This window comes from Cebus imitator, unplaced genomic scaffold, assembly GCF_001604975.1.
Source record: "Cebus imitator isolate Cc_AM_T3 unplaced genomic scaffold, Cebus_imitator-1.0 Scaffold23, whole genome shotgun sequence".
NCBI classification, from domain to species: Eukaryota; Metazoa; Chordata; class Mammalia; order Primates; family Cebidae; genus Cebus; species Cebus imitator.
Window position 1 is genome coordinate 3,605,165 of NW_016107338.1, and position 6,791 is coordinate 3,611,955.

The window sequence follows — 6,791 nt, forward strand, 5'->3', positions numbered from 1 at the left end:
AGATAGTCTGTGGTCAGATCTAACAATGAAAACTTTAGGAAATATTGATTTAAAAAGAGAAGGATCCTCCCACATCTCCTTCAGTATTAGGTGCTACCAAATTCTGGCTGTTGACCTGTTACTCAACACTAACAACAACAAAACAATGTCTTTTGTTTATTTTTATGTCTGATTCCAAGGAGAGTTGAACTTATTTAAAGTGGATCTTGCTTTAAAAAAATTACTTCAGATGTTTGTTTCTTTTGAATTTTCCATGGGTATTCATTTTCTTATTTATTTGCTAGCACTTCCTACATAGCAAGAATAACAACATTTTGTTTTCATATGTGTTACGAATAGGTTTTCCTGGTTCGTCTATTGTTTTTTAACTTTGCGCATTTGGAATATCTCCAAGTCACATCATCTGATGGGAATGGAGGTCATCCTAACAGTGATACTGCAATGTCATAATTCAGTAACCACCAAATTTACTGCTAATAATCGCCCACATTTACTGAACATGTACTGTATGCTTCATGTGCCATTAATCCACAAAATTACCCTATGAAGTAGGTACTATTTTTAGTTTCATTTTATGGATGAAGAAACAGAAATAGGAGAAGCTAAGTAATGTGCCTAGTCACACAGCCTAGTAAGGGATGGAATGTGGGGCTTGACCCCAGCCCTGTCTGACTCCTAAGTCCAGGTTCCAGCCCTGCACTGTCCAGTACAGTGGCTGTAGGTAGCTAGAGAACACTTGAAATGTAGCCAGCCTGATTTCAGAGACCAGGTGTAAAAAAAAAAGAATGTGAGACGCCTCATTATTATTATTTTTTTGATGGGGTCTTGCTTTGTCGCTCAGGCTGGAGAACAGTAGCATGAACACAGCTTGCTGCAGTCTCAACTATCTGGGCTCAAGAGGTGTTCCCACCTCAGCCTCCTGAGTAACTGGAACCACAGGTGTATGCCACCATGTCCAGCCTTTCATTATTAGTTTAAAAATTGGCCAGGTGCAGTGGCTCACGCCTGTAATCCCAGCACTTTGGGAGGCTGAGGCAGGCAGATCACCTGAGGTCAGGAGTTTGAGACCAACCTGACCAACATGGAGAAACCCTGTCTCTACTAAAAATACAAAAATTACCCACATATGGTGGTGTGCCTGTAATCCCAGGGACTCAAGAGGCTGAGGCAGGAGAATCACTTGAAACCAGGAGGTGGAGGTTGCAGTGAGCCAAGATCCTGCCACTACATTCCAGCCTGGGCAACAGAGCAAGACTCCATCTCAAAAAGAAAAAAAAATGTGCTACTGAAAAATTTTTAACATGATTCCCTTTATATTTTTATTGACAGTATCTTCTATCCACTTTCCTACATAATCACCATTCACTTAGATGAAGACAGGCTGTGTGATCGCCTGAGTGTTCTCCAGTTATATCACAGTGCTTGCTCCTTTTAAATCTGTTGATAGAATGTTGTCTGCAGGTATGGCTGCTGTTGTCTTTTCCCTGTCTTTACTTCCTTCACAATCGGCTGCCATCCAAGGAGCCAAGGAAGCCTAGAGCTCTCAGGAGCAGTCCTTTGAGCTAGTGTAGAGGCACTCAAAATAGTCTGGCATTTGACATAATGACGTAGGCTTTCCTACAGTATTGCCTGTAACAAAACTAGGCTGTCCCAAACCTCTGGTAATAGAATTGTTTACCTTTATACCAAGAAGGTTGTTATAAAGGAAAGCACCAAAATCTGCATGTGGCCTGTGCCGAGGCAGACTTCGAGGGGTTTGTGCCATAAGGCCTCAAGTTCTTATGAGGTTGTCCAAAACAAAGAAACATGTCATCAGGGCCTATGGTGGTTCCATGTGTGCTAACTGTGTTTGTGACAGGATCAAGCATGCTTTCCTTATCGAGGAGCAGAAAATCGTTGTGAAAGTGTTGAAGTTGAAAGCACAGAGTCAGAAAGCTAAATAAAAAATGAAACTTTTTTGTGTAATCTGTTGATAAACTGAAACCTCCTTGTTTTCTGGTTTTGGTTTTCTTACATGAATTGAAATCATTTCAGGATCTCACTGTCTTGAACATGCTCAGTTCCATCCACTCTTCCTCACAGACGATTTCTCATAGGACCAAATTTTGTCTTCCTTGTTGTCCACATCTCAGTATTCTCCAGATTATGGCTATCTCTTTTTTTTTTTTTTTTTTTTGAGGCGGAGTCTTGCTCTAATGCCAGGATAGAATGCAGTGGCGAGACCTCAGCTCACTGCAACCTGTGCCTCCTGGGTTTAAGCAATTCTTGAGCCTCAGCCTCCCAAGTAGCTGGGATTACACTCATGCGCCACTACACCCAGCTGATTTTTATATTTTTAGTAGAAATGGGGTTTCACCATGTTGGTCAGGATGGTCTCACTCTCCTGACCTTGTGATCCACACACCTCAGCCTCCCAAAGTGCTGGGATTATAGACGTGTGCCACCAGGCCTGGCCGATTATGGCTGTCTCTATTCGTCTTGCCTTCCAGGATGAGACCATAGGTGGGGCACAGTGGCTTATGCCTGTAATCCCACCACTTTGGGAAGCCAAGGCAAGCAGATTGCTTGAGCCCAGAAGTTGGAGACCAGCCTGGGCAATGAAGTGAACCCCTTCTCTACCAAAAACAAAAAAAGAAAAGAACAAAGAAAAATAAATTTTAAAGAAAGGGGAGACATAATCCTCCAGAGAGCCATTGCAGATGTCCCAGAAAAGTGATGCTCCAAAGTTCATAAGGACAGAAAATAGAATGGTGGTTGCCAGGAGGTGGATAGAGGGAAATGAGGGAGGAGTTGTTTCATGGGTACAGAGTTTCAGTTTAGGATGATGGAAGAGTTCTACAGATGGATGATGATGGTGATTGCATAACCATGTGATATTTAGTGCCACTAAACTGTACACTTAATTGGTTAAAATAGGAAGTTTTGCCAGGCGTGGTTACTTACACCTGTAATCCTAGCACTTTGGGAGGCCAAGGTAGGTAGATCACAGGGTCAGGAGTTTGAGACCAGCCTGGCCAAGACGGTGAAATCCCATCTCTACTAAAAATACAAAAATTAGTTGGGTATGGTGGTGGTTGCCTGTAGTCCCAGCTACTCAAGAGGCTGAGGTAGGAGAATCATTTGAAACCGGAAGGTGGAGGCTGCACTGAGCGGAGATCACGCCCGCCACAGCACTCCAGCCTGGGTGAAAGAACGAAACTCCCAGAAAAAAAAAAGGAAGTTTTATGTTGTATACATTTTACCACAAATACAATTAAAAAAAATGAAATTCTCGGCTGGGTGTGGTGGCTCATGCCTGTAATCCCAGCACTTGGGGAGGCCGAGGTGGGTGGCTCAGGAGGTCAGGAGTTCGAGACCAGCCTGCCAAAGATGGTGAAACCCCGTGTCTAATAAAAATACAAAAATTATCCTGGCTGGTGGCAGGCGTTTGTAATCCCAGCTACTTCGGGAGGCTCAGACAGGAGAATTGCCTGCACCCAGGAGGCGGAGGTTGCAGTGAGCCGAGATTGTGCCACTGCACTCCAGCCTGGGTGACAGAGCGAGACTCCATCTCATAAAAAAAAAAAAAAAGAAAAAAAAAGGAAAGATACGAAGTTCTCATACATACTGCAGCTGGAATGAAGCTTGAAAAGATTATGCTAAGCGGTGGGCATGGTGGCTCACAGGCTTGTAATTACACCACTTTGGAAGACTCAGGGGGTAGGATCGTTCGACTTCAGGAGTTGGAGACCATCCTGGGCAACGTGGCAAAACCTCATCTCTATCAAAAATACAAAAATTAGCCAGCCATAGTGGCCTGTGCCTGTAGTCCCAGCTATTCAGAAGGCTGAGGTTGGAGGCTCGCTTGAAACCGGGAGGTGGATGTTGCAGTGAGCCGAGATGGCACCACTGCACTCTAGCCTGGGCAACGGAGCAAGACCCTGTCTCAATTAAAGGAAAAAAGAAAATAAAAAACGTTATACTAAACAAAATAAGCCTGGCACAAAAGGACGAATGTTGTATGATTCCACTTATACAAAATACCTAGACTAGGTAAATTCATTAGAAAGTGTATCAGAGGTTGGGGAGGATGCTAAGGGGAGGGGTAAAGAAAAGAAAAGGGGTGGGAAGCAAATGGCTGGGGGATAGAAGGGCAGTGGGCAGCCGCTTGAGTGCGTGGGCGTCAGGGGCAGACGGGACAGGCGATTCAGGTCCTGCGCGCAGGGGCCCCTGCACTTCCGTCGGACGCAGCTGTCTTTGTTTGGGGCCGCGGCAGCGTGGCAGGAGCGAGGGGGCGCCCGGACCCGTCTCCTCCAACCTTCCCCCTCCGCTACCGCTGCCGGCTCCAGCCTGTCCCTATCTCACCCTCTTTATTTAACAAAGAGCGGAGAGACTAGAAGTGGCTCTGAGCAGCGTGGCTGCGGGCAGGGCCCCTGGGGCGTCCCATGGGCATCATCTTAGCCTCGTGAGCGCGGAGCCCGGGCACGGGGGCGGGGAGGGGGTTTTGGTGTTCTTACGAGAACTTGCTCCGTTTTCTCTGTAAGTACTAAAGGTTCCCCCGCCACCCTCTTCCTCATTTTCCACCATCCCAATTTACACAAGCATACGTATTTACTTCCGTAATTTCCCCATGCCCATGTAACATCGCACACACACACGCGCGCGCCGGCGCGCGCGCACGTTTGCTTTTGTTTTCCAAAATGGCATCTTCTAGTAGGCGCCTCTCTTTGTGTTGCTTTTCTAGTACACTGTGGAACCCCAAATCCCAGCTGGGATTCACTCTTCTCTAATGGCTGAACATTCATCCGGGGCATGAAGGCAGCGCAGTTCATTTCATCATTCCTTTGTTTCCTCTGTTTTGCCACTAGAAACTGCCGCGATGAATGTCAGTCCCCAGAGCCGGAACGATTCCCGGTTTTCTCCACTTGGGTCTGAGAACCTCTGTCCCTCCAGACCTGCGAGCGCTTTGCCAGGGTGACGGGCGGAAATGTCCCGCATCCGTGCCTGCTGTCCCAGACCCTCCAGCAGACCCCTCTACAGCCCCAGCATTCTCCCAGCCACTTCCCTCCAGCGACCGCAGAAGGCGCTTCCTCCCCCGCAGCGCGAGCCCCAGCTCCTCCAGCGCCCCAGCTCTCCCCGCCCCCCTCCCGACCTTGTTTCATCTGACCCCTCCCCCGCACATACTCAATTTCATCTTCCCAAGGCGCCCACTCTCCACATCCTGAGGAAAAAAGAGCCGGCTGCTGTCCTATGTTATTGGCATACTTCTTTCCTCCCGTACACTACACAACTTGAACAACATTGTTTTTCTTTTTTTGAGACAGGCTCTCGCACTGTCGCCCAGGCTGGACTACAGTGGCACGATGATGGCAGCCTTGACCTCTCTGGGCTCAGGTGATCCTCCTGTCTCAGCTTCCCAAGAAGCTGGGACTACGGCGCGTGCCACCACTATCAGCCAATTTTATTATTATTTTTTTAACCACAGGGGCTCACTATGTTGCCCAGGCTGGCTTTGAACCCTGGGCTCAAGGGAACCTCCTTCCTCAGCCTCCCAAAGTGCTGGAATTACAGGCGTGAGCCATCACGCCCCACAGGAAATATTATTCCAAAGAAATGGCACCTGAGTTTGAGATTAATCAGGTTTACTGCAGGGAAGGAGCATTGGCCCGAGTAAGAACCCGACCCTGCCCTTTCCCTGCCTGCTTCTGCCTTCAGCAAATTGTTCCTCACATCTCTGGTTTCCTCCCGAGATGATCCCAAGGCCCTACTGGCTCTAGCTTCCGTGAGGCTAGAATTACAATTCCAGTCCTCCCCAGCCACGCCCCATGTCTTGTTCCCAGTGCTGGCACTTTCCCTAGTCAGCCACACTTTCCTTTCCCATTCACTGAGCCTGTGGAAAGCTCTCCCTCTTATTCTGAATATCTAGACCCTAATCACCTTTGAAGACCTGACTTGGCCACGTTTCTTCCCAAAGCTTACAGCATGCCCTCTGTGGAAGGAAACGCTCTGTCCTTGCAAAGTCATTGTCTGTAGCACTTTCTGTGTATCTTACTAATAACATCACCCACTCTGCCTGGGGAACTGTTCCAAACCTGCCCTTCTCCCATTGTCATCTACAAGTCTGGCAAGGCACCAGCATAGCACTTTGCCCATATTAAAGGATACAGTTTCGGGAGTCCCAAGACCTGGGTCCACATCCCACTTCTGACACTAAATGTGTTACCTTGAACATGTCACATAGCCTTTCTGAGCCTTAATTTCCCCAAATGTAAAATGGAAATAATAGCCTATTTCATAGAGCTGCTGTGTTGATTAGATGAGACAATATATAAGAAAATGCTTTGTGAACTGTAAAGCTAACAGACATAAATAATAATAGTAAAGACATATTACTCAGATGTTGGCAAGAGGGATTTCCTTTCTAAAACAGAATTGAATTTTTTTTCTTTGAGATGGAGTCTCGCTCTGTTGCCAGGCTGCAGTGCAGTGGCGCAATCTCAGCTCACTGCAACCTCCACCTCCTGAGTTCAAATGATTCTCCTGCCTCAGCCTCCCGAGGAGCTGGTACTACAGGCGTGTGCCACCACACCTGGCTAATGTTTGTATTTGTAGTAGAGATGAGGTTTCACCACGTTGCCCAGGATGGTACCGATCTGTTGACCTCATGATTCACCCGCCTTGGCCTCCCAAAGTGCTGAGATTACAGGCGTGAGCCACTGTGCCCAGCCCTAAAACAGAATTGAAAAAAGAAAAAGAAAAGAAAAAGAAGGCACGGTGGCTCACCTCTATAATCCCAACACTTAGGGAAGTCG

The 6,791-nt window shown here is 47.2% G+C and overlaps 1 pseudogene; it reads left to right on the forward strand.

Annotated features, from left to right (window-relative positions):
- The first annotated feature begins 1,448 nt into the window (after positions 1–1,448).
- On the forward strand, positions 1,449–2,061 carry LOC108299568 (annotated as a pseudogene).
- Positions 2,062–6,791: the final 4,730 nt, after the last annotated feature.